This window comes from Lynx canadensis, chromosome B4 (genome assembly GCF_007474595.2).
Source record: "Lynx canadensis isolate LIC74 chromosome B4, mLynCan4.pri.v2, whole genome shotgun sequence".
Lineage (NCBI taxonomy): Eukaryota > Metazoa > Chordata > Mammalia > Carnivora > Felidae > Lynx > Lynx canadensis.
The window spans coordinates 899,261-925,775 of NC_044309.1; the positions used below are offsets into that span (position 1 = coordinate 899,261).

The 26,515-nt window shown below is 49.3% G+C and overlaps 1 long non-coding RNA gene and 1 pseudogene across 5 annotated transcripts; one reads left to right on the forward strand and one right to left on the reverse strand.

Moving 5' to 3' along the window:
* Positions 1 to 3,805: 3,805 nt before the first annotated feature.
* LOC115518046 lies at positions 3,806 to 12,656 on the forward strand (annotated as a pseudogene).
* A 6,330-nt stretch (positions 12,657 to 18,986) lies between these two features.
* On the reverse strand, positions 18,987 to 26,402 carry LOC115518014. Of its 5 annotated transcripts, none has more exons than XR_003970147.1 (3): positions 24,557 to 26,308; positions 23,813 to 24,201; positions 18,987 to 23,211 (listed from the first exon to the last, which is right to left on the reverse strand). It is a non-coding gene; the product is annotated as an uncharacterized LOC115518014 (long non-coding RNA). The 5 variants fall into 5 exon arrangements; XR_003970148.1 differs by having other exon boundaries at positions 24,080 to 24,201; positions 24,557 to 26,290; XR_004343826.1 differs by lacking the exon at positions 18,987 to 23,211 and adding an exon at positions 26,349 to 26,402 and having other exon boundaries at positions 23,618 to 24,201; positions 24,557 to 25,607.
* Positions 26,403 to 26,515: the final 113 nt, after the last annotated feature.

Below are 26,515 nucleotides of genomic sequence, written 5' to 3' on the forward strand. Positions count from 1 at the left end.
AGCGGCCGACTTCAGCTCAGGTCAGGATCTTACAGTCCGTGAGTTCGAGCCCCGCATCGGGCTCTGTGCTGACCGCTCAGAGCCTGGAGCCTGTTTCAGATTCTGTGTCTCCCTCTCTCTCTGCCCCTCCCCTGTTCATGCTCTGTCTCTCTCTGTCTCAAAAATAAATAAACGTTAAAAAAAAAAATTTAAAACCAGGAAGGAGCTTGGGGCACCTGGGTGGCTCGGTCGGTTGGGCGCCGGACTTCAGCTCAGGTCATGATCTCACGGTTCGTGGGTTCGAGCCCCATGTCGGGCTCTGTGCTGACAGCTCAGAGCCTGGAGCCTGCTTGGGATTCTGTGTCTCCCTCTCTCTCTCTGCTCCTTCTCAGCTCACACTCTGTGTCTCTCTCAAAAATAAATAAACATTAAAAAAAAAAAACAGGAAGGAGCTCGAGACTGTTGGGGAACCACTCAGAACCCCAGAATTAGTCTGAAGGTGACTTAAAAATTTTTTTAATGTTTATTTTTGAGATACAGAGAGACCGAGCGTGAGCAGGGGAGGGACAGAGAGAGGGAGACAGAATCCGAAGCACGCTCCAGGCTCTGAGCTGTCAGCACAGAGTCCCATGAGGGGCTCGAACTCACAAACCGTGAGATCACAACCTGAGCACCCAGGCTCCCCCAGTATGAAGATTATTTTAAACTCAAGACATTCGATCTAATGGATATAGAAAGAAGCCTCCTCAAAGCTTGCCTTCCCTGACAAAAAGCAGCAACTTCTGGGAAAATGACTTCCCCCTGGGGGCGGGGGTGGGGGGGACTACTAATCCCAGCAGAGAGATCAGGGGTAAACCTACGGAAAATCCTGTCCGGGAGAGTCTCGTGGCGTGGCCATGAAGAAGACAGAAAGACCACTCACACCTGCATAGATGAACATTATCTCAGACTTCTTATCTCCTGTTTGTTTTCCTAAAAACGATCTGTCTTTCCTAAAGAAACCTGTTTGCTCTTCCCACTGGAGGCCTTCCTCCCCTCCCTTTCCTACTAAGTCGGGCACACAAGCACCCCCCCTCCGTGAGCTCCTCCTCACCAAACCTCCCCAGGTGTGCACGTTGCAGGCCTAAAGAAACTCTTCTCTTCTTTGGCTCATCTGTTTTTTGTCAGTTTAATTCCGAGTCTCCCGGGAAAAGCCGTTCCCCTTCCAACCTGGCAGATCTGAGCTTTGCACCTCCAGAGGGCTTTAGGTGTCCTTTTCATCTCCTGAAGGGAAATGAACACAAACGTTGTGAGTGGGGCAAGGATGGGAAGGCGGCCGAGTTCTGAGAGATCTGGAATCAGAAGTGAGCCTGCCTCTCTCACCTGCCCCCTTCTCCTTCTTCATTCATTTTCGCCACACGCCCCTTATTCCCCGGGTTTGCATTTCTCAGCATGAGTGTGTGCTCGGAGGACCACCCGTCCTGGATTCCTGGGGAGCTGGATAAAATGCACATCACTAGGCCCTGCCTCAGACACACAGAATCAGAATCACCTGCAAAGGGCTCTGGGGGTTTGCACGTGTTATGGGCTCTCCAGGTGACTCTTGGATGTATGAAAATTTCATAATTCCTCTGGCATCTGGAAAGAAACTTAGGAAATTTAAAAATGAATGTGTCATCGTCCCCATCCTCCAGGAGTTCACGAATTCACCTGACAAAGAAGAAAAGATGGGCAGAATGATAGCATGGGGGACAATGGTGCTAAGTCTCATTGAAGCTCTACGGAATATAAAATGTAGATGCCCATATTTATAAACTTGTCCACAAGCCTGGATTTCATTAGGTTTTTTTTTAAATAAAATTTATTTATTATTTCAGGGTGGGGGGGGAGCACAAGCAGGGGATGGACAGAGACACACACACAGAGTGTGAGCAGGGGAGGGTCAGAGGGAGAGGGAGACACAGAATCTGAAGCAGGCTCCAGGCTCGGAGCTGTCAGCACAGAGCCCGATGCGGGGCTCGAACTCATGAGCCATGAGATCATGACCTGAGCCGAAGTCAGACGTTTAACCGACTGAGCCACCCAGGCACCCCGATTCTGTAATTCTAAGACAGCCCACATTCTCAAACAGCTTATAATCTAATCCAAGGGACCAAAAATGCAGCAGAAGATTTGAGGGAATTAGCAAATTACAGACACTCGTGTGTAAGCAAAAGAAAACTAAAGAAGAACAAGTTAAAACTATGTCATTTGGGGCCATTTCTCCACTAAGCAGCTGCCGGGGAGGAGACCACGGATGAGGCCGCTGTTGATTCAGCCGGGTGTTCAGCACATGCTTGTGCGGGGGCTGCTAGGCTCTTGGCCCTGGCGGTGAGGAGGGGGTGTGCGCTGGGCGACAACTGTCAGGCCTCGGTGTGGATCTGTGGACTTCGTGACTCACCCCGAGCTTGGAGCATAGCGTTGTTTGAAGAGTGGAAAGGAGCCCAGGGGCTTCCTTGACGTGAAGGCTCGGTTTTTCCTGTGCTCCTGTCTGAATCTTCAGATGACAGGAGGCAGAGAGGGAGAGAAGGAGGAGGGGGAGGAAAAGGGGCGAGAAGAATGTGGTGCAGGTCCCTACAGAGAAAGGGGACAGGAAGCCAGAGCAAGGAGGCTGTGGAGGCCGGGAAACAGACTGAGGAGTGGTGACGGGTTCCTCAGGCCCAGAACAGCTGACGCTGCGAGGGAGGCCAGCAGGCAAGCACTCACACCACAGCACCGGAATGGCACGGAAGCGGACGGCGGCAGGGGCCCAGGAAGGCAGGGACCAGGTCGGCCTCAAAGCAAAAGGCTCCTGGGAAACTTGAGGTCCCTTCCCTCCACCTGTCGCAGGAAGGCAGCTGAGGCCTGGAGAAGGCTTGCTGCCTGGTTGGGGTCACAGAGAAGGTCTCTCCCGGAGTGGGTTAAGTGAGCGGCCTCAGGACTGTGTCATCCTCACAAGATGTGAGAAATGTCCACAGTTTCTAAGTGAGGGCCCGTGGCACCTCCTCAGCGGTCCATCCGATGGTGACCACGCACACGGAGCTACCAACAGCCCACCAGCCCTGCTCTTATGAGTGGACGGCCCAGAACTATCAGACTCTGGAGGAGAGCACCCAACATCGAATTCAGACACCAGAACAAGGAGGAGAAAGACACAAACATCCAGAGAAAATAGACACAATGCAGGGGGAAGAAATGAAAATGCTTGAATTCGTATCCTCAGAGAGAGGAGAGTAGATATCGCACTCATGAAACAAGAACAGAATGCCTTAAAAAGGAGCACCCGGAAAGGCATGAAAAGGGGGGAAAGCTTTTGTAAAACAAAACAAAACAAAACAAAACAAAGAACCTCCAATAGGATAAATGCCGAGCTCGGCAGCAGAATTGTTGGAAGGTGAATTTTTTTAAATTCTCAAAATCCGAAGAGGAAAAGGGTGAGAAAGAGCGAGGTAACAGGACACACTCGTGCTGCGGGGACTGGCGAGAGTTCTCAGGAAAAGGAGTCCCGGCCAAAACGGGGAACAGGTCCATCCGGAGGGGTGAGGGGCACCTGCAGGCGTTGGGGAACTCCGGCTGGGGCCTGAGTGCCTGCTGCGACATGATGCCACCCACTACAGCCCTGGGCGTCAGGAGGTCGTGCACGAGGCCCCAGCACTCTGAGGGCACTTTGCATCCAGACCCGTCACTATCGAGATCTGCAGACGTGGAGGGTCTCCACGCCCTGACCTCGCATGCACTCCCTCAGGAAGCCAGGGGAGGGATGGGAGTAAACAGGAAGCACAGCACCCGGGATCTGGAACGAGGAACCTGACGCAGTTGACAAGAAGCCATGCCGCGACTCCTGGGTGGGCCCTGGGTACAGTCGTGCAGACAGGGGCAGGAGGACCGAGGCCTGCGGGACCTCAGCACAGAGAAGGTGAGACAGCGAAGGCCAGGTGTGTCTGTGCCCGTGAGGGAGACGGCTGTGCTCACGGTGGAGCGTGCAGTGAGTTCATGACGAGTGCGCGGAAGGTTGAACAACTGAAAGACCAAGACAGTTACTCACTTTGGGGAGAAAAAATGTGCAAGAAAGGAAATGGAGTCGTAGTTTTCCATGTGGATAGTGTTTACACAGAGAGAAGGCAAAGAACCAAATATTTAGGAGGGAGCACGTTGAGAACTCATGGCTGGGGCATGTGTGCTCATATGCGTGTGTGCTCGTGTGTGCATGTGTGTGTGTGTGTGCTCGTGTGCACGTGTGCTTGTGTGTGCACCTGTGTGAGCATGTGTGTGCGCTTGTGTGCCTGTGTGTGCACGTGTGCATGTGTGGGCACCTGTGTGTGCTTGTGCATGCACCTGTGTGTGCACATGTGCGCATCTGTGTGTGCCTGTGTGCATGCCTGCGTGTGCCTGTGTGCGTGCCTGTGTGTGCTCGTGTGTGCACCTGTGTGTGCGTGTGTGCCTGTGCGTGCTCCTATGTGCACATGTGTGCCGGTGCCTGTGTGTGTGTGTGCATGTGTGCTCATGTGTGTGCGCCTGTGTGTGTGCATGCGTGTGCACATGCAATGAACAGCCAAAATCCCAGCACACAAAATGAAAGTCAGTGGATAATGCCTGAAACAAAGGAAGCGAGAGGTAGCACGATAAGTGCTTTTTCAGGGCCAAATTGGGTGAATCAGCCTCACCGGTCCCGGCGTGGCCTGGACATCACCGTGTTTAAAGCCCCTGAGTGATTCTATGTGCCGCCAAGATTAAGAACCCGGTTGAGGGCAGAGATTTCCTGTGGGCCAGGGAGGCGGAGAAGAACCCCCCCAGCCCATGGGCGTCTCTCGGCAGCCTGTGCTTCTCCGCGACACACCTTCTCGGGGAGAAAGAATGTCTGGGTGTTCTATGGAGGCACCCCGTCCCCATGTTGATTGGGAAGGGAGGGGGCAGAGATAATGAGGTAGTTACTGGTCACCTGCACGGTCCGAGCCCTGCGTGGGGTGAGCTGCACACAGTACTCCCCATGGAGGTCACGTGGGGATGGGGTGCAGACACTGGTCCGCCGCTCTCCACAGGTGCTCCCTGGCCCCCGAGCACTGGGGGTGGGGGGTGCCTCCCAGGAAGGACAGAGGCCACGGTGGTTAGCGAGAGGGCGGAGGCTACGCCTGCTGGCCCAGGTACCCGGCTCTGCCGAGCCTGTGGTGAAAAGTTCTCAGAAGAGCGGGCTGTGTCTTCTTGTGCGGTGTTTCCCAGCGCAGGGCTGAAGCAGGGAGGTGGAAATCGACCCGAGGAGGATTTTGACTCAATCAAAAATAAAAACATTTCTCCCTCTTCCTCTCTCTCCCCCCTTCCTTCCATATATCGTGTAATATATGCTCATAGCGCTCAGGAAAAATATTCAAGCAGAGGCTTTTAGCAACGGGGAGAAATTTAGATTCAATATCCACGGAGATCTTCTCTGTCTCCAAGACCCTATAATCCTCAGGCACGAACGCTTCATTAATGTGGAACCTGGTAATTTGTAGTAACCATACGGGCTCCAGCCGTAGTGTAGCTTCAAGCTAATAAAAAGGCTTTCTAAAGCAAGTCCTGTTACTTGAGAGCAAATTGAGGCCAAACATTATAGCGATGCCAGACGAACAATTTGTATGCTAATTAAAATAGTTCTTAGAAAGTTTCCAAAGAATTTTGTTCTCCTTGGCAACCCTCTATTAGCAAATTTTGGTTAAGGTACTCGACTTCCCGCTAATTCCATCGGCCTTTCCTCCAATTAGCCCCAAACTGATAGGGTTTAGCCCCACGTGGGCATCTCAACTGTGGACGCAGAGAGAAGGTTTTACCGAGTTGCTTCCAATCAAACAAACACAGAGACAAGTCACGGAAGGTGGAGAGGCCGAGCCCCCTCAAAGCCTGGCGTCTGACAGCTCCACCCGCTTTTGGTGATTTCCGAAATGCTGAAACTCCTTGGGATCCCAGGAGCGCGGCCGACAAACCGAAGGGACGGAGACGGCTTCTCTCAGAAGCGAGGCAGCCACGGAGGAGAGCTTCACGGGGGGCCGCTCCAAGCGACACCCCGGAGAAGGTGCTGGAAGAGAGTGTGCAGTTGCGTGTTGGCTGCAGTCTCGAGGGGCGACCGCACAAGGTGGGTGGGGGACGGACGCACTGTCACGCAATTACCGTGTGTCGTCCAGAGGGCGCGCTCGCCCGGCTCCGCGATTCGCATCCTGGGCCACACCACGCCTGCGCTCCACGGGTGTTGGCACCATACGTTAAAAGGCGTGACAAGTGGTAGCAGGTTGAGACAGGGATGGAAAAGTTGGAAACTCTGTTTTGGGGGAATCAGTGAAGGCACCAGGAATGGTTTCTGAACTGGGTGGTAGCATTTGAGGCAAACGTGATAGGTAGTGACAAATACTCGGAAGGAAATGGAGAAAAGGATTTATTTGTGCTTCGTGTGGCAGTTAAAACTTGTGTTTGGGCCTCTGTGTTTACCTTCCTCTCCGGCCTCCCTGCTGCCCCGCCACACTTCAGGCAAGTGTGCAAGTGGAATTTCATTGCCTGGGGCTGTGCCAGGAGGCTGGATGACAAGGGCCCTCCCTGACTTTTATGGAAGCTGGTAAGGAATTCAACAGTTTCCTGTGGTAGGGTAGACAGGAGTGGTACTTTCAAGAAGTAGGTACTTTTAGGAGAGGGGCACCTGGGTGGCTCAGTCGATTAAGCGTCCAACTCTTGGTTCAGACTCAGGTCGTGATCTCACGGTTCATGAGTTCGAGCCCTACATTGGGCTCTGTGCTGACAGCATGGAGCCTGCTTTGGATTCTCTCTCTCCCTCTCTCTCTCTCTATGCCCCTCCTCTGCTGTCTCTCTCTCTCTCTCTCTCTCTCTCTCTCTCTCACTGAAAATAAATAAATAAACTAAAAAAAAAAAAAAAGAATTAGGAGGAAAAGATATCCTGGGAGGAATAGAACAGGTGTAGGTGACCTGCCTCGTGTTACTAACCTGCCCCCCTCCATGAAGGTGCCCTGGGAGGTGGCAGGACCTGGGATGGCCGAGCAGCCGCACCCACAACGGCCCCAACGGGACCCTGAGCATTCCACTGGCAACGAGCACACACGAAAGGACTGAAATAAGAATGTCCCTGAATATTTGGCTCTGCGTAGGCCCCTGGGAACTCCTCATTGCCCTGGGGTCATCGGGTGTTGGCCGGGAATTTTATAACCACTGGGACAGAATGTTGCCGTGGACACTACCAGAGGGAGACTTGGATGTAAGTCTAAGTTGACTTACAGAAAGAAAGTGCAATCTCTCGCCTGTCTATATTTACTGTTAGGTAACTGTAGATTTGTAGAGGGCAAGGGCCAATGAGTACCAGTCCTGAAATGAGGATTTTAGTTAATGCCAGAAAGAAATTTCTAGCCACTGACACTGTCCAGAGGTGGGGTGGGCTGAGGTGAGAAACCATGGACTCTGGTCACAGGTGGGAACTTGAGAGCTGTCCTTCAAGGGTATTTTGAAGGAGAATCTCACAATGATAGGTACAAATTGGATTAAGTAATCCCTTCCGTCCCTTCCAGATCCGGGGTACTGCGATTCTGTGAATCCATGGGGTCCCTGGCTCAGAGTGGGAGCAGGATGGAGATTCCAAGCGGCTGTGTTTGCACCGGTCCTTGGAAAGCAGCGGCAGGACTTCTGTCCGCAAGCACTCTGCACTGCATCACAGCCGTCCTGTTGGTCTTGGTCCGCCTCCTAGAGCAGGTGACAGAGCGCATTTTCAGAGGAAAAGACAGCTGCGTCGGCTTGGATTGTTCTCAGAGGTGCTGTGCTTTGTTTCTCCCTTGAAGTCCGATGAATGTGTTTTCCTTTCCTTTGTGGTTTTTTATTTTTCTATTATGTTTTTATTTTTTCCATGATGATTTATTTATTTTGAGAAAGAGAGAGAGAGCAAGCGGGTAGGGGAGGGGCAGAGAGAGAGGGAGAGTCCCAGGCAGGGGCCAAGCTGTCACCACAGAGCCTGACGTGGGACTCGATCTCACGAACCACGAGATCACGATCTGAGCCGTAAACCAGGAGTTGGACACTCAACCGACTGAGCCACCCAGGTATCCCATTTTGTTGTTGTTGTTGTTGTTGTTTAATGGTAACTATCAGACTGTACTGGGCATCAAGAGAGAAGAAACTCTGTGTGAAAACTGCAAGTACCAGTGGAAGAATCAGGGACGAAGGAAATGAAAGATGGAGATTGAGAAGGAGTGGAAACATTGCAAGTAGCATTTCCAAGCCAAGCTAAACGTTTTATTACCGGATGTGTCAGAGCTCCAGTGTTGGGTTTGGCTCGACTGTCCTCCGGTGACACTCTGCTCCATGTCAGATGAAGCGGGTGTTTTCAGAAACCGAGTACGGTGGCCTGTGTGTGCGCAGAGGCGCTCTGCCGCCCACGCAGCGTCCACACCCAGGTCTCTGGAAGCTGCTCGAGCCCAGCCATCGTTGAGGAAAACATGATTTGAGCGAGCTTTGGGAGCAGAAATTGGTTCTTTCATTTTAACTATCTGTCATTTTATTGACAACGTAAGGAATCCCATCAGTTTAAATATTGGTTCCAATATCAAAGTGTCGAAAAGTAACTTTTCTTTCCCCGACAAGCTTATAGAAATTGTTTTTGTCGCTCAAGTGAACCACTAGGAGTTCTGTGTGATGCTACGCCCATTAAACACAGGGAAGGGAGGGTGTGTGCGAGGAACCGATCACTCTGCTCCATTGCTCTCCAAGTACAGAGTGTCCACTCAATTACAACTATTAGAGTTCTGTAATTTACGGATACTAGGAAGTAGAGGTGACCAAAATTATTTTACAACAACAGTGAGAAAATATGGCTTTCTCAATTTGTAAGGATTTCTGATTTTGATTCCACATCATTTGATGTGGACTCATTTGCGCATCAGGAAAATATTTTGGAAAATCTGTTTTCGGCCATGGCGGAGTTGCCTCGGTTGGACAAACCCTCCTGCTAATAACAATGATAAACTCTATATCAAATATGAAGAACAATAGTGTGAAGGCAGCAGCAGCGAGTAGAAGCGGACAGAAGCTGGAAGGACACAATCGTTGAAATAAAGGAAGCAAACCAGCGGATACCATTTAGCCACATTCATCTGACTTCTCCGCGACAGCACATCCCAGCCCCCTCAGGGCTCGTGACACTAGGGTCAAGCAAAATGTGGCGATTTTACCAAGATAAAGAGAGAGAATTTGGAGGTTGATGCTACCAGAGGGCTGGAAACTGAAGAGAAAATCCCAGAAGGGAGGGATGCACCAGACTGGACCTCTCACCTGAGTTTGCGCAAAGACATTTCACAGTCTTGGCTGGCTCTTAGCTACACGTGTGTGCCTCTTAACTACACCCCCCCACCCCCGCACCCAGAAATCAGCAGCTGGAAAGCTGAATAGCTGAGGAGGTCCCGGGCTGCCCAGTGCTGGAGACAGTTTGGAGTTCGATTTCCATCGAGTGCGAAGGGCTTGAGAGACACTGTGGCTTTCCCAGAAGGGACACCCCTGGGGGTATTGGTCACATTTCAGGCTAAGAGTCTTCTGTGTCCTTTTCTGTGATGCTCCCTGAGGTGCAGCCACGAGAGGACATGCAGGAGAGATTCAGGAAAGAACAAGTTTTCTACGCTCGTGGGTCCCAGAAATGGGAGGCACAATGCCATGCGGGCCACATGAGGAAGCACCAGAATCATCAGGAGTAAGGGGAAAGTGGAAATCGAGACCTTTACTGGGATTTCTGTAGGAAAGACAGGCAAGATGGCAGGGCAGACAGCCTAGGACTGGCCTGGTTGAATAATTCCATCAGGCCCTAAGCTGTAGGGTATGTCCCTGGCTCTGAAACGAAGACAGAAGAATACTGCCTCCCGGGTGCAGGGGCCAGATAGGGGAGTTCTGGCTCCAGACTGGTTAGTTTGCAGATCAGAGGCATGCTTCCCGATGAGCTTTTTGGCATCTTAACAATTGGCTGGCCCCGGAAGGGGCAGTCTCTCCCCAGATAGAAAAGTTTTAAATATGTCATAATATATGAAAACTTTTAAATATGCATGATACAGGAGAGTATACTCTGGAGCAAAGAAGAAAACCGAAGCAGACCTGTTTGGTTTTTTTTTAAGTTTATTTAGTTTTGAGAGAGAGAGTGTGTGCGGCAGAGAGAGAGGGAGACAGAGAATCCCAAGCAGGCTCTGCACTGTCAGCGCAGAGCCTGACATGGGGCTCAAACTCAGGAAACATGAGATCATGACCTGAGCCTGAGTCAAAAGTAAAATGCTTAACCAACTGAGCCTCCCAGGCAACCCAAAGCAGAGCTGTCTTAACAAAGATTAAAGCCAGCCTTCCAAAGGATCAAAGTAATCTGCCACAAATTTAACTGCCTACCAGAATAATAAGCAAATGTCTGCTCTTTATAGAGAAAGGTAACACAATCCAGAGTTTCTACAGTGTGTCATCCACAATGTCAAGTATACAGTGAAAAACCACTAGATATGCCAAGAAATATGAGACATAATCAAGAAAAAAGTGAATAGAAGCAGACCAACAGATGACCTAGATGTTGGAATTAGCAGATAAAGACTTTAAAACTTTAAGACTTTTTATAAATATAGAAAACAATTTATGAAAAAAAATGTGAAAAGATGGACAGAACAGGTGAGTAGATGAAAATTCTCACCAGAGAAATGGGAACTATAAAAAAATTAATAGAAGGAAAATTCTGGAAGTAAAAATAATACAATATCTGAAATGAAAAATTCGATAGACTTAACAGCATAGTGGATACAGAAGAGAAAGGATCAGCTAATTTGAAGATACTTTGTTAGAAATTATCCAAATTAGAGAGGAAAGAATGGAAAATAAAAGAATGTCCAAGATGTGTGGAACTATAAATTGGTTAAAAATACATGTTAATGGAGCTTAGGACTCTAAGGAATTGAAGGAATGGGGCAAAATAAAGAGAGGTAATAAAGTATAGAACTGTCTCTTCTATATTTAAAGAGATAACGGACAAGATTTTCTTTAATTGATGAAAGACACAAACTCACAGATCTGAGAAATTCAGTGAATCCCAGTCAGAAAAAACACAAACCACTCCTAGACATATGATAGTTAGATTACCAAAAAGAGTAAAACTTAAATATAGCTAGAGAAAAACTGCACATTACATTCAGGGGAATAACTCTATAATGACAGCTGAAAAAAAAAATGATAGCTGATTTCTCATCAGAAACAATGAAAGCTGGGGCACCTGGATGGCTCAGTCGGTTAAGCATCCAACTTTGGCTCGGGTATGATCTCATGGTTTGTGGGTTCAAGCCCTGCATCAGGCTCTGTGCTGACAGCTCAGAGCCTGGAGCCTGCTTCGGATTCTGTGTCTCCCTCTCCTTCACTCACACTGTCTCTCTCTCAAAAATAAATAAACATTAAAAAGTTTTATTAAAAAAAAGAAACAATGAAAGCCATAAGACAATGTAATAGTATCTTTGAAATTCTAAAATTACTTACAAATTAAAAAAAACACACACACACCAAAAACCTTGCAACCTAAATTCTATACCCAGTGGAAATATTCTTCAAAATAAAGGAAAAATAAAGACATTTTAGAAGAAAAAAGATCTCACAACATTTTGCACCAATGGGCCTGCACTACAAGAAATGCTAAGGAAGTTCTTAAGGTTTAAGGGAAAGCATCCAAGATGGAACCTGGATCTGCAAGAGGTACTGGAAATTCAATATACAGGTAAATTTAAAATATTATTTTTTCATAAATTTAAAAAATTTGTTTAAAAGAATAGTAATTGGGGGGGGGGGGGACGCCTGAGTGGCTCAGTGGTTGAGCATTCGACTTCGGCTCAGGCCATGATCTCATGGTTCATGGGTTTGAGCCCCAAGTCGGGCTCTGTGCTGACAGCTCAGAGCCTGGAATCTGCTTCGGATTCTGTGTCTCCCTCCTCTCTCTGCCCCTCCCCTGCTTGTGCTCTGTCTCTGTCTCTGTCTCTGTCTCTCTCTTTCGAAAATAAATAAATAAATGTTAAAAAAAAAAAAAAAAGAATAGTAATGGGAGTGGCTCCGTTACCTTGGAGAGGTGAAGTACTGGGAGATCCTTTGGCCACGCTGTGGGCCGGAGATGGAAACAACATAAACATTAAACAGTAAAGCTGCCTTAAGTTGCTGGGAATTTCAGGAATACAGACCCTTCTGAAGCTGTTCCAAATTTTGAAGAGACGTTTGCCAGTACATTCACAGAAGATGGCAAAGAGTACCATGAATACCTGAAGAGCCCTCCTGGGTCTCCTTCCAATTGTTGAGGAGTAGAACAGCCGAGCTGCTGGGAGCCAGAGACACAGAGGTAATCAGTTGCAAGGTAATAGACTGTTTAGAGGTCAAACCGGTGGGGGTGGCAAACTGACACTCGATCCAATCAGTGGCATGGACAATCCTGGGGTAACAGTTACCTGCAGTATAGACATGAAACTTACTACCCCCATGGATATGGACACTGTGGTTACAACCAGCCAGCTCCCTATGGTTACTGCTGGTGGAAACGTCAACAGCTTTTAGTAAAACCGTTTACTCTGTGTATCTTCTGTTGGTCATAGTTTTATATCTGATTTCAGAGAGTGGATTATTAACTTTTTAGAACCTGTGACTTTTTTTTTTTAATGAGATCTTACCAGAGATGTGATGGTTGCTGGCAATAAGTACTCCCCTAAAAAGGTTGTGGATTATACTGCCTGACTTCTACTGCAGATTCTTCTTTGTTTCATGACTTAACGGTGCGTTCCACTTGCTATCTGTTTTCCTTGTTTGACCTCCAAGAGTTCTGTCTTTGTTTTACACAGAAATAATTTTAAAGTAGAAAATGCTTGATTTTACTCTGTGAGATAAAGAAGTATCCATTTACTTGGATGTGCTCGTTCCTAAATTTTTACAGAGGTTGGTACAGTCAACTCGTGAATGCACAATTGTGCTTTCTTGCACTGTGTTGTAGGTGACCTCAGAAGTTGAAAAGTAAAACGATGGTCGATACTTCCTTTGGCTCTTGTTGTTATGACCGTGGTATTTTGTAATTACTCCAGGTACGAGTCAGCTCCACAATCGTTTTGGTCTCAAAGAGGGATGTCAAGAATAAAGCTGTAAATAAGGAAGGAACTCTTCTCAGTTTCAGTGTCTTGATCTAGTGGTGGGTGAGATTAGGGCACACGACCATTTCACACAAACTGTAAGGCTTTTTGCTAACTTAAACATAGCCTATCAAAACTCACATGTTATACAAAAGTTTAACTCTGTAAATGTTCCCCTTTCCTTTTCAATGGTATGTATATGACGCTGCATTCTGACTACTTTTATGGTATTTAACGTGGGTCGATCGAACGGTGTTATAGGCACTTCCAAATGTGCCCCTTGCTTGCTGCTCCCTCTTGTATAAATATAGTGACAAGAAATGTAATTTCCTTTTATGCTGATCATTTTGTTTCAGGCCATTTTAATGGCTTTATTCAAATAAAATACTACAAGATTTTTTAAAAATAAAGAAATAGTGATGACGATGATGATAATGGTGATGATGGCATATTGGGGGGTTATGATGCACATAAAAGTAAAACAACAACAACGCGATGTGCTAAGGAATAAATGAATATTATATTGTTTCTTACAATGAATATGAAGTTTTAGAACATTAACTTACGGTAGACTGTGATAAACTGAAGGTGTGTATTGTAATCACTAGAATTACCATTAAAAGATATTTTTTAAAAAGACACAGCTAAAAAGCCAATAGAAACAATAAATGAAATACCAACAATTACTTATTGATGGAAAGAAGGGAGGAAAGAAAGAATAAAGAACAAATGGAAACAAAGAGCAAGATGGCAGACTTAACCCCAGCTTTGTCAGGAATTACATTAGCTAGAAATAGTCTGAATATTTGAATAGAATCATTAGACGGGGAGAAAACCAAATCTAACTATCTTCTATCTACATCAGCATGTTTTAAACTTAAAGACATAGATAGATTGAAAGTAAAAGGACAGAAAAAGACCCACCGTGCAAAATCTAATTTCAAGAGAGCTAACGTGGCTGGCTATAGTAATATCAGAAAATGCTACAAAATTTCATAAATTTATATGAAGTTCATAGACATGCAAAAGGAATACACTTTAGAGAGGAATGGAGGTGCAAATTACTTTTTTCCCAGGTATTTTGCAACTGTATAATAGAAGCAATTTACCCTTTTAGAAAAGGAATAGTTCTGCATAATGGTTGAAGTAAACTAAGTATTCAGATTTGGGTTTAAGTGTCAAAATGTATGACACGTGTCTTTAAAACCATGAAAGGAAATGTTTTAGGGGAAGCAATTTTCTCAAAAGGAAATTTGAAATTTGATATCTATCTTTATCGTATAATTTTTGCAATATTACACCCCAAAAAGGACTTCTTTAATTAAGCTGAATTAAGTATAACTTTGTTTTGAAAACTTTTGAAAGATATGTTAAAACCCCTCGAAATAATTGAAGTGATATTCTCAGGTGTTACAAAACTAGGAATGGGAAATATTTTTTAGTAAGTACATTTAGGCAGGTAACCGCACCTGTTCTAGAATATACCAAATTTAATTATGTAGAAAGGTATATTCACCCCATCCTTGGAATTTATTTTAAAAGGCAAGGATTTAAAAAATTAAGTTATCAAATTACCATGATACCCAAACCAGACACAGACATTGCAAGAAAGCCATAGACCACCATCCCTTATGAATATTGATGCAAAACTCCTCAACAAAATACTAGCACACTGAATTCACCCCACATTAGAAAGATCACACACCATTACCAAGAAGCATTTATTCCTGGATTGCAAGAATGGTTCAACGTATGAAGATTAATCAGTGGAATATGATACATTAATAGAATGGAAGTGAAAAAAATATATAATCATCTTAATGGATGCAGAAAAAGAATTTAAGAAAATTCAATGCCCTTTCATGATGGAAACACTCAATAAACTGGGAATAGAAGGAAACTTTCTTAACGTGACCCATATGTGAACAATCTGCAACTAAAATCGTACTCCATGGTTACAGAGCGAAAACTTTAAAGTCAACACCCATTCACGACAAATACTCTCAACAAAGTATAGACGGAATATAATAAAGGCCATGTATGACAACCCCACAGCTAACATCATCCTCAGTGGTGAAAAGCTGAGAGCTTCTCCCCTGAGATCAGGAACAAGACAGGGATGTCCACTTTCACCACTTTTATTCAATGTGGTAGTGGAAATCCCAGCCACGGCAGTCAGACAAGATGGAGAAATTAAGGCATTCACATCAGCAAGGAAGGAGCAAAACTTTCACTCTTTGCAGATGATACGATACTCCATATTGAAAACCCTAAAGATTCCACCAAAAAACTATTAGAACTGATAAGTGAATTCATTAAAGTTGCAGGATTTTTTTTCCCTACGATATTCCCTATGCTATGTACTTTTCATCCCCTGACTTCCTTATTTTATAAGTGGACGTTCGCACCTCTTAATCTCCTTCACCTAGTTCGTCTATTTCCTAACTCTCTCTGGCAGACCCCTATTTGTTCTCTGTATTTATGAGCTTCTTTCTGTTTTTCGTTTTGTCTTGTTTTGTTTTTTAGATTCCAGATATAAGTGGAATCATAGGGTATTTTTCCTTCTCTGTCTGACTTACTTCACTTAGCCTAACAACCTCTAGGTCTATCCATGTTGTTTCTAATGGCAAGATTTTATTCTTTTTCATGGCTGTGTAGTATTCCATTGTGTGGGCTTCTGATTTGCTCACTTCTGTGCCCCAGAGCCTACAGCAGTGCCCAGCATGTTAGTATGAAATAAACACGTGTTGAATGGATGCGTCTCAGTTGGAAACTTTAGCTCTGAGCCACCTGCCATCCATCCTTGGGGCTATGTGGTGCAAGTCTGGAATGGAAATCCTGTTCCATGACCCCAAAGGAGCCAGCCCTGACACCAAGAGCTTGGGACAGAAATAGGGCCACCACAGCTCATCTGATGGCTGGGCTATAAATGGAACAGGAACTTGAATGACTCCGATGATTTTAATAAACCAGAGACTCCTCCAATACTTGGGAACAGGAAGCCTTATGGTCCAATGAGACCCCACGGGGCCCTGGCCTCATTCCACAGGAGAGGACGAGCCCCCTCTCTGGAGTATCTTAAGGTGGAAAAGTGTTGGCATAGTTATGAACAGACATGGATTCCAGCTGTGGTTTGCCATTAACTAGCTGTGTCAAGTCTCATACCATCTCTGGGCTGGAGGTCTGTCCCAATGCGAAGATGGAAACTGGCTAAATAACAATATGTAACTGATTAGTTCATGAACTCGACCAACATCTGTTGGGAGGGGGCTGTGCCAGCGACAAGTCTGTAGCAGGGCTACAAGGAGGCCCCTGTCCTCGGTGACTGCCTTGTGGGAGGCCCGCAGCCTGGACTGCTTTCTGAAGACAGTAGTGTTCACAGTGACAGACTTGATCTGAGGTCATGAAAGATCCAATTTAGGAATGGGGGCAAGGCCAGAGGAGTAGTAACAACTCACAGAAGTAACAGAAATTAGGAGAATTGGTTTGTTTGGTTCTCTTGTGCTTCAATATTAATGATTCCATTTCCACTATTTTGAGAACCCATGGCATTTGTATTTTAAGGGCCATATTTTTGATCATCATGTCTTCTGGTGTGCCAAGCCTATGAATAAATCCTGAACCACCCAAAGTTTCTCAACCTCTCCCTTCTGTCACCATTGGCCCATGTGACAGATGAATTATAGGTGAATCTGTGCGTCTCCAGAAACCTGGAAACCTCCTCACTCTTCACCTCCCCTTTTGGGATCTAGTGCATTCTGATGCATTTAATGAACCTGAAGGATACATGATATCTGAGTGTTACATGTAAATGACCATAGATGTTTTGGTCTTATTCAACACGGAGTTCTCAAGGATCAATATTTAACTCAGGTTAGAGTTAACTCAGTCAACTTTTCTATTATGTATGGCTTACAAAGAGAGGAAAAGAGACAGGTGGAACTCTGATGGAAGGATTGAAATTATTTAGAAATCCCACAAATAGCTCAAAACCTCACTTTAGGCTGCTAGCTATTTCGTCCATCCACTCATCCACCCACGCACCCATCCATCTATCTACGCAAGCACCCATCTACTTACCCATCTATCTCTCCACCAGCCATCCATCTGTGATCAACACATTGCTTATCGTGGTAGAACAAAATCATCAGAGAGATCCTTTCCAGTTCTAAATCTCTAAATTTTATTATTTTATGGCCCCAGCACCATTCTAGCTACTGTGAGGTATACTGAAATACAAAGCACGGACATTGCCCCGGATTTATAAGCTGACTTGGGGGATTTGTTCCTTGACTTCTCTAGCTTCTAGAAGCTTCCACATTCCTTGGCTCACATCCCTTCCTCCATCTTCTAAGATAGCGGCGTGTCATTTCTCAGACCCTGCCTCTGTGGCCACATGTCTCTGTGACACAGTGGGGAAAGAGTCCCCACTTTTAAGAACGGGCATAATTAGAAGGGGACCAGACGATCGAGAGCACTCTCCCCATCTCAAGGCTCCATGCCCATAATCACATCCCTTTCCATGACAGAAGGTAGCACTCACGGGTTCTGAGGACTAGGACATGGACCTCTTTGGGGACAGTTTTCTTCCTGCCTCGGTACGTGCTTTCATTATCTCCAGTTTCTCGAAGAGAACATTGAGGTTCAGTGAAGCAAACAATTCACCAAGGCTCTGCAGCTGCTGAGGGGGAGGGGTGGGGAGCGGTGTCTCGTTCCAGCCCCAGCTCCCGGCCTCCTGGCCTCCTGGCCTCGGAGTCAGAACCTCAGATGAACAGTTGCACAGACAGACCAAGAACAAACTCCAATGTCATGTGCACGGTGCACATGGGCGCAGGTGCTTCGACAGTCCCAAGTGGGCAAGGGGGGAGAAGGAACAGGGGTCTGAGTGACCCACAGTCAGGTGTGCAGGTGGTCGCAGGGTTACAAGATGGCAGATGGCCCTCCGTCCCCACAGCCCCGCCCCTGACACATAGCAGAGCTACTAGGACCTCGTCCGTGTCCGACCGCCCCCCCCCCACCATCCCCAGCAAGCACACTTAGCTTCCCAGCGCACCACAGCCAGCGAGGCCCAAGTGTCTGCCCCGGACGCTCACCAGGCACTAGGGCCGCAGGCTGAGTGCTGGCACCTGCAACCTTGCAGGCATGGTACCCAGAGGGGAGCCCTTGGAAAGAATCTAGTGAGGACCTGCCCATTTACATCCAATGATTGCCCAGCTGTCACAACTGTGAGCACTGATATAAATGAGGACTGTCGGAAAAAGCAAGTTACTCAGGTGCCCAGTCTTCACAGTCAGGTCCCTGTTACCTCCCTCCTCCCGGCGGTGAAGGTTGGTTGATTGACACAAACACAGAGCTGGACCTGTGAATCAGCTACTGTCCGTCCTTCAAGGAGCCAGTGGGTGCCAGGCAGATGGCACCCAAACCACCACAGTACTGTGTGCAATCAGTGCAAGGAGGGCAGGCGGACAGGGCCTGGGCAGGCCAGGGCAGGACACTCACCGGTGCTCCTGGGCCAGGAGGAGCCTAGGCAGGGGTGGGGCCAGGAGGGAGGCAGAAGTCAACCAGAGGTCCCTAGGAGTCCTGGCCTGAAGGATCTGGGCCCATGCTGTCCCGCAGGGATATAATGCAAGCCACATCAAATTCTGAGTGATCTGGTAACTGCTTCTCTAGAAAGTAAAAGGGGGGAGCGCCTGGGGGGCTCAGTCGGTTGAGTGTCGGAATCTTGCTTTTGCTCAGCTCATGATCTCAGTTTGTGTTTCAGTCCCCACGTCGGGCTCCGTGCTGACAGCGTGGAGCCTGCTTGGGATACTCTCTCTCTCTGCCCCTCCCCAATTTGTGTGCACCCCTTCTCTCTGTCTCAAAATAAACTAAAAAAAAAAAAATATATATATATATATGTATATAACCAACTCTGCTCCAGTTTTGGTGGGCGGTGGCCTGGACATCAGAATTAAAACGCAGCCGTGTGAGACCAGCCAGTGAGAGCACCATCGTCACAGCCCAGCCGCTGCCAGGAACCGTGCGGGGAGGTGTCTGGGACCCCTCGCCCAGGTCCCACCCCGCCTGAGCCCCCTCTTCTGGAGACCGCCCTTCATGCCCTGCCTGTAACTTCCTTATTTCACTCACCGTGTTTGCTCTAAGATCCTTGGGTTGGGGTGTACATCTTATTCTGTGATACACGGTTGTTTGCTCTTCAAAAATCTATTCTGAAAATATAGGTATTGGCAGGTATGAGATGTGGAGAACCCAGACTCACACCACTGCAGGTTTTCACTCTGTGGCCCAAATCCCCTGCTACTGGGGACATTTGCGCAGTGCAGGATGTCAGGGGTGAGCACAGTGGGTGCTCCGTCGGTACTGAGTTGACGTGGGCTGGGTGCCCTCTGGCTCTCGGGCCTATTTCCTGACTGGCTTTGCTCCTAAGTCAACAGGCAGGAAAGGTTAAGCACCCGCACAGAGGCGTGAACTCCCATCTCCGGCGCTGGCCCAGCCCTTCCATGCCAGGAGGCGTCTACACGGGCAGCAGCATGCTTCTGCCAGCTTCCGGGAGCGGCCGCCTGGGTGCCGGCTCCGTGTCCTTGGTCCCCGGCAGCCACAACTCTGCCGGGCAGCACCTGCCGTAGGATGGGGGAGCTGGGGGAGGGCGCCAGGCCTGGAAGAGGCTTCGGGGTGCAGCGCTGCCTGGGCGAGGCGAGTCCGGCGGGCTCTGCAGAATGGGAAACCCAGACCCGACCCATCTCCAGACTCCACCCAGACTCAGGAGCCTGGCAAGTTCAGAGTCTGATTTCTGCGCAGTGAGCACTGGGTGGAATGAGATTCGAGGTGGCTGCAGAAAAGAGTCTGGAGGGTTTTTAGGGGGACAGACCCCAAGATAACCAGGTTCTCCAGATGCAGAGCCGAGGCTGACAGTCACTCACAAGCAGCATCTTTCTCGGTGCCAGGAGGCTTGCCAGCGTTTCTGAGATGGAATGTTCTGGAACAGTCCAACGATATCAGAAACCTCATTAGCAGAGTTGGGGGAGCTGCTGACAAGAGTCCAAACAACAGGCCCACAGGGAAGCTTGGGAAGTGTCTCCAACCCGGAGAAGTGTTTGGCACCAGGTCACCTCGGAGACGCGGACTAGTTCACGTTCACTCAGATTCCAAAGTAGATTTGAAAACTGGGTTGTTTAAAGTCATAAGCATAACGTGGCACGCTTCCTGGTGACAACCCTGATGTTTACCACAAAGCGTTGCCTAATGCAGCGATCAAAAGTCGCCCCGTCAAAAGTGTGGGCGAGGGTGGGATCCTAGCGTGGCCGTGGCCACAGCTGATCCAAGGAGAGTTTCCACTCACCCGGCGGCCAAGGGCGCCCACCTCCCCACACAAGTGAGCGGCATTCGCGGCCCCTTGTGCTGACCTTGAGCAAGAGTGTAACAAGAGGAATGAATGTGGCCGTCTGGCTCTCCTCTGGAGGGTGGAAGGGACACCAGCCCTGCATCCGGCTGAGAGGTGGCTCCCAGGCGCTCCACCCTCGGGGACTTGCCGTGGGTGGTCTCGGCAGGAGTCACACAGAAGGGAAAGACCGTCCTGTTCCACACCGCCTTCACTCATTGCCCTCTTGGTTTCACTCCGTGCACGCTCCCCAAGCCCAAGAGTTGGGGGGCACACTGGCCTTCCCTTTCTGACATTTGGCGTGAAGCCGAGCCACGTGGAGTCTTGTATTTATGCAGTCTACTGGCCAGCCACCAAGCCCCGCGGCTCTTCCTGGTAGCGCGAGTTTCAGTTGTGGGTGAGTGGACGTCATCCACAGTGATTCTGTTGTCGCGAGGAGGCTGCGTAGCCTGGTGGTAGGAGAGCCTCACAGGTCAAAGCCAGAAGAGCCGACGCCCTGGGGCTCAGAAGGAGGTTCCTGACTGCAAGGAGTCAGGGGTGCCGGCCGCAGGCTGGTCTTCGGGCTCCACTGGGGAGCACGGGGTGGGAACAACCCTCGAGACCTGGGTCTCAGGAGGGTGACGTTAGCTGGACCGGCTGGCTGCACCAGGGGCCTTGCTGAGAAATTCGAACAATTGCCCCTGGTCACCTGTAACGTGTGTCCTGGGCTGTGGTCACAGCACACTGCTTTCCATCAGCTCACACCCTACTTACAGGTGCTGTCATTCTCACACCAGCGTGGAGAGCCCCCCAGAGGTCATAGGGGCTGGATCTGAACCACTGGGTGGTCGCAAGCAACACATGATCTCCCGTTGCCTCAGACAAGCAGCGGATGCGTGCAGGTGGAAAGACACAACCCTCTGTGATTCGTGTCCTATTATTCACACTGGGGCATCACAAAGTATTTCCACTCGTCGTCCAGATCTGGTCCACTGCCTGGAGCCTGGTGGGGCTCCGCGTTTTGGTTTTTCGGATTCTCTTACAGCACACCACTTCCACAGGGAGGCGAATTGTGGCCAAAACCAAGACGACAGAGGACAATACATACCTCACTACAAAGCGGTGCTGGTGACGTGTGGGGTTGACACTGTGGGCAAATGTGTTTCGAACACCGGGTTGTGGCAGCCGCATCTTGAATCTGTGCTCCCTTCCGGCTCCCTCGGCCTCCGTCAGAAAGGCCGAGAAGGCATTCTGACTCTCCCCGCATTCACGCACGGTCTGCAGCTTTACGAGCCTTCTCAGGCCGTGTTCCCCAAAAGTTTGGGAATGCCGCTGCCACACAGGATGGGGGCTCCTGGGTATCCCCAGACATACCCTGTGGCCGTTTTCGAGACTCTGACACAATGGGCCACAATCGCTGTGCCGTAGCGCATCCTAATAAGGGTCTTGGTTTTTACATTTCGTATCCGAAACGTGTGAACAAGTGACTTCTAGCTGGGAAGTTGGAGCACAGAACCAGATGTTCTCCGGATGAGGATGAGTAGTGAGTTGCTGCAGAGAGTCCTTGGGCCGTCGGGTTAAGCCAGGCCTCTGCCGGCCACCGGTGCCGTAACAGCCCCAGACTCCGAAAGACGAACCTAACCGGCCGTTCCTTGAAAGAAGGAACTCTACTGTGGGTGGTGAGGTTGGAGCGCGGGAGGAAGGAGGCGGCTCCGCACCGCAGGGCGGACGTCCCGCAGTGTGAAGGTGTGGCCGGCCGGTCCGGAACAGCAGACGGCAGCCCCATCACCAGGCACTGCACGAGGTGCACGGGAGGGGCAGGTAGGTGGTCACGGTCCCGTGATGGTGACTCGCTGAGCGAAAGGTGACCGCACAGCAGGCTTGCGCCAAGCCACCGGCCTGTGGACGGTGGATCAGAAGTGTTCACGGACGGGCAGGATCCTAACACTGATTCCGCACAGCTACGCAAGGCGAAGTACGAACACCCACACAAAGGCTCCTTTTAGGCAAGAAGTTTGATCACGTTCCCCAGGCACAGATTCTGCTGCAAACCCTACTTTTCATCTGTGAGAATCACAGCAACAAGAAAGTACGACAGAGAAGACCAATTCCGCACAACAGGCATGGAAGACAGCCTGTTGCCGGGATGGACCCCGACTGGCCGAAGTCGCTGGAAAGCACCGCAGGGCACCCTTGAGGGTCCTTCGCCACAGCCAAGGCTTACTTCCGCCACGAGGCTCCCCCTCTGAGGAGCCCGAGTCACCAGACATCTTCAAACACGGTGGAAATCAGCTCAAGAATTGGTGACCTGCCTTCACTGCAGGTGGCTTTTCCGACTCTCCTCTAAAAGGGCCCCCAGACACCAGCAGCCTCTTAGTGCTTCGGGACACACACCTGTCCCAGGAAGCCACGCTGAGCCAGGCAAAGGGCAGGTGCAAAGGGAAGGACGATGATTCTCATCACCACGCGGGTGGTGTGCGATGCTGGGCACCTCCTCCCGGCTGTGCGGCTCCGGACCGCGGGGCTTGGGCCTTCAGACACGCCTCCCGGCTGCGCAGCTCCTGCGAGTGGCCTCGTTTGCCCACAGCCCCTCCCCCAACGTCACACCCATAGACGCACGATGACCGGAGGGTGTTCCATACGTCTCTTCTGTTCGTGTGCTGGTTCTTGTCCCTTACAAAGCTAGCAAAGAACTCAGATGGTGCATGATGACGCGCTCGGAGGGATGATTTCATTGCCACATGTGGGAGCCGAGAATCTCTGGTAAGAAATCTGGCATTTAATATACTTGGCTGGTTCAATCAGTTAAGTGTCCGACTTCGGATCGGGTCATGATTTCACGGTACATGGGTTCAAGCCCTGTGTCAAGTTCTGTGCTGACAGCTCAGAGCCTGGAGCCTTCTTTGGATTCTGCATCTCCCTCTCTCTCTGCCCTTCCCCCACTCCCTGTCTCTCTCTGTGTCTCTCTGTCTCTCTCTCTCTCCTAAAAATAAGTAAACATTAAAAAAAGAAAAAGTGGGACGTCTAGGTGGCTCAGTCAGTTAAATGTCCGACTTCAGCTCAGGTCATGATCTCACAGCTTGTGAGTTCGAACCCTGTGTCGGGCTCTGTGCTGACAGCTCAGAGCCTGGAGCCTGCTTCGGATTCTATGTCTCCCTCTCCCTCTGTCCTCCCTCGCTCACCCTCTATCTCTCTCAAAAAATAAACATTAAAAAAAAAGATATCTAACATTTAATATACTTCGTGGCAATGAAGTACCTTACCTTGTGCTGACCCAATAAAGTTTTCACATAAAATTATGTTAAAGTTAGCCCTCATATTAACATCTCTTACTTTATGCCTTATGCTTTTGTGCACGTACCTTAACTAATCACCATAAACAATCCTTTGGGGGTGGACATGATTTCTCCACTTGGCAAAGAGGGGCCAGGGCTCCGTGGAGCTGACTCACCCACCACAGCACATGCAGCTTGTACAGGGCAGAGCTGGGGTGGGGACTTGAGGCCTTGGACTCTTCACATGGCAAGTGTTTATTGTTTTTTTGGCAAATATGATTCCAAATTCATGAGAGAACAGTAAAAATATGAAAGGCCTGTCAGTTTTTTACTGACAAGATTTACAAAATTACCTCACATTTCTTTTCTGACACACATGTTAATGTATTTGCTCTTTGTCAAGAGTCCTGTTTTGGGTTTCTTTCAAAGAACGGTTCCTCTTCTGTTCTACGTGACCAAGTAGGCTTCAACTGTTCTGTGTAAAACCAACAACATCACGTATATTGACTTTATATTATTATTACCATTTTAAACAGTTCTGTTCCCTCCATATACTGTCTATATATAACGATTGCATTTACAGGCCCGTGGGGTCCCATCCTGTTTGCCACTTAGAGCCACGTGATTTTGGGGAGAAGCAAACCTGTAATCCTATGTTAACCCCACACCACAAAGTTGTTGGGAATACTGTTGATACTAAAGAGTATAGCACTTTGTAAACGTTAATGACCTGTAGAAATGTAAGAAGTTGTTCGATTTTTGCCTAGAGGGAGGAAGGAGCTCAAGAAAGGATAGTTGTCTGTCTGAAGCCAAGGATTGGTTGGACTTACCTAAATATTGGATTTTCAAGGAGGATCTGGCCACGTAAGCGTGAGGGCAACGGGAGAGGCTGAGGGAACTCACAGGCACCCGAGGGAGAGGAAGGGCACCAGCAGAGCTCTGAGGGGCTGTCCAGCAGTTCAGCAGGTGAGTGTAGCCACAGAGTCCTGATTATCCCAGAGGCTTTCTGTGCAAGTGCCACGGAGACATAGGAGGCATATTTATCTAACCTCCTGATAACACAAAAAAGGGCATTATAGTTAATAACTGAGAGAATCATGATTCAAAATTATTTTCAACTTTAGAACATAGGAAGTTTCTGTAACAACAATAGGACTTGTTGAAAGGATCTGAGAAGGTGACGGAGAAGCAGAACAGCTAGTGGTCAAGAACAAAAATGCTGGGCCAGACCACCTGGGTTCAAACCCAACTCTGCCACCATTAACTGTTTGACCACAGGCTAATGAGCAGCTTCCCGTGCCTTGGTTTACCCACCCACCTTGTGGGGTTGTAGGAATTAAGTGAGTTAATACGTAGTTAGGCGCTTCGAATAGTGCTCAGCACATGGTCACAAGTCCCTAGGCTTACCACGACATGTGTTACCTGAGGGAGTCGCCCCACTGTTAGCAGAAGTTACAGTAGTAAGTGTCCAGATGCACCTCCCTTATCAACTTTCTCCTCTGTCAGACGCCTCTGTCTGTCTCCACCGGCCCCCCCTTGATGTTCCTAATGCACTTTGTGGGGCTAATTGCAACCCTCTGCCTTGGATCAGGCTTTGTCTTCTCTGCCCTGTGTTCTCGGGACTTAGCAAGTCCTTTTTCTGCAGTCTGCAGGGGAGTCAGGGCGCGGGCTGCCCTCTGGCATGGCAGTGTGAGGATAGGTCTACTTACAGGGAGAAGACGAGTTTTTGATTTTCAGAAATGTCCGGTTTGGCACATCTGAAATCACACAGGTGGGCATTTCACAATTGATTGGAAATGTCAGACTGGCATTGAGAGAGAAGTTGGGACTGGAAATATCTGTTTTTTCAGAGGAATCCATGCAAGGCAACCGTCAGGGGACCTTAAAAGAGAGACTTCATGGAGGAAGAGCAAGGGCTGGAGGGCAAAATCGTGAGGACAAGCTGGGCGGGGAGGCAGGCAGGTAAGTCAGCCAACAGAACAGGCAATGAGAGATGTCCGGGAAATGGAGACAGGAGGGTTTTAAGCAGATGGGAAGCAGTTGGGAAGACAGAAAGCGATGGCCAAGGCATCAGAGAGAGGTTGACAGTTGAGGCTGGCTGGGGGCGGGGGGAGTAGGAGCCCAGGAGGCAGGGATCAGACACCCGGGGAGCCTCTGGGGGGCGGGGAGGCTGGGAACACAGACCTGGGTCTGGCTTCGCAGACCGGGGGCGGGGCCGGGGCCGGGGCCGGGGGTGGGGAGATTGGTAGCCCCCACCCCGCGGACGACTCTGCTGTCTCATTACTCATTCATTAAGATTTCGCTGCATTCACAAGTCCAGAGTCGGTGTAGGCCGCAGAAAACGCAAAACCAGGGCGTCGGTTCCTGGGGAGCCCACGCCAGCGGGCCACGACCATGGTGCCCCGAATCCTCCGGGATCCTGAGGCAAACACCCCGCCCCGAGACCGCCCTGGGCCCTGGAGTTCCCCGACCCCTGAGATCCCCAAGACCCTGAGACCTTCCGAGTCCCCCGGGCCCCCCCCACCCGAGAACTCTGGAGTTCCTGGGACTCCGGGCCCCTAGACCCCCGGAGCTCCCCGGAATCCCAAGCCCCTCGAGCCGGCCGGATCGAAAAGCACAAACCCGTAGGCGGCCTGTCGGGGCCGTGACCTCTCCTCGCCGCCCCACCCCCACCCGCCCTAGCAGGTCCCAGCAGGTCCCGGCCACCTCCTCCTCCGGGGACCTCCGGCCGGGCGGGGGCGCCAAGCGGCGAGGAAGCCGTGCAGGGGGTGGGGGCAGGGCCGCAAGGA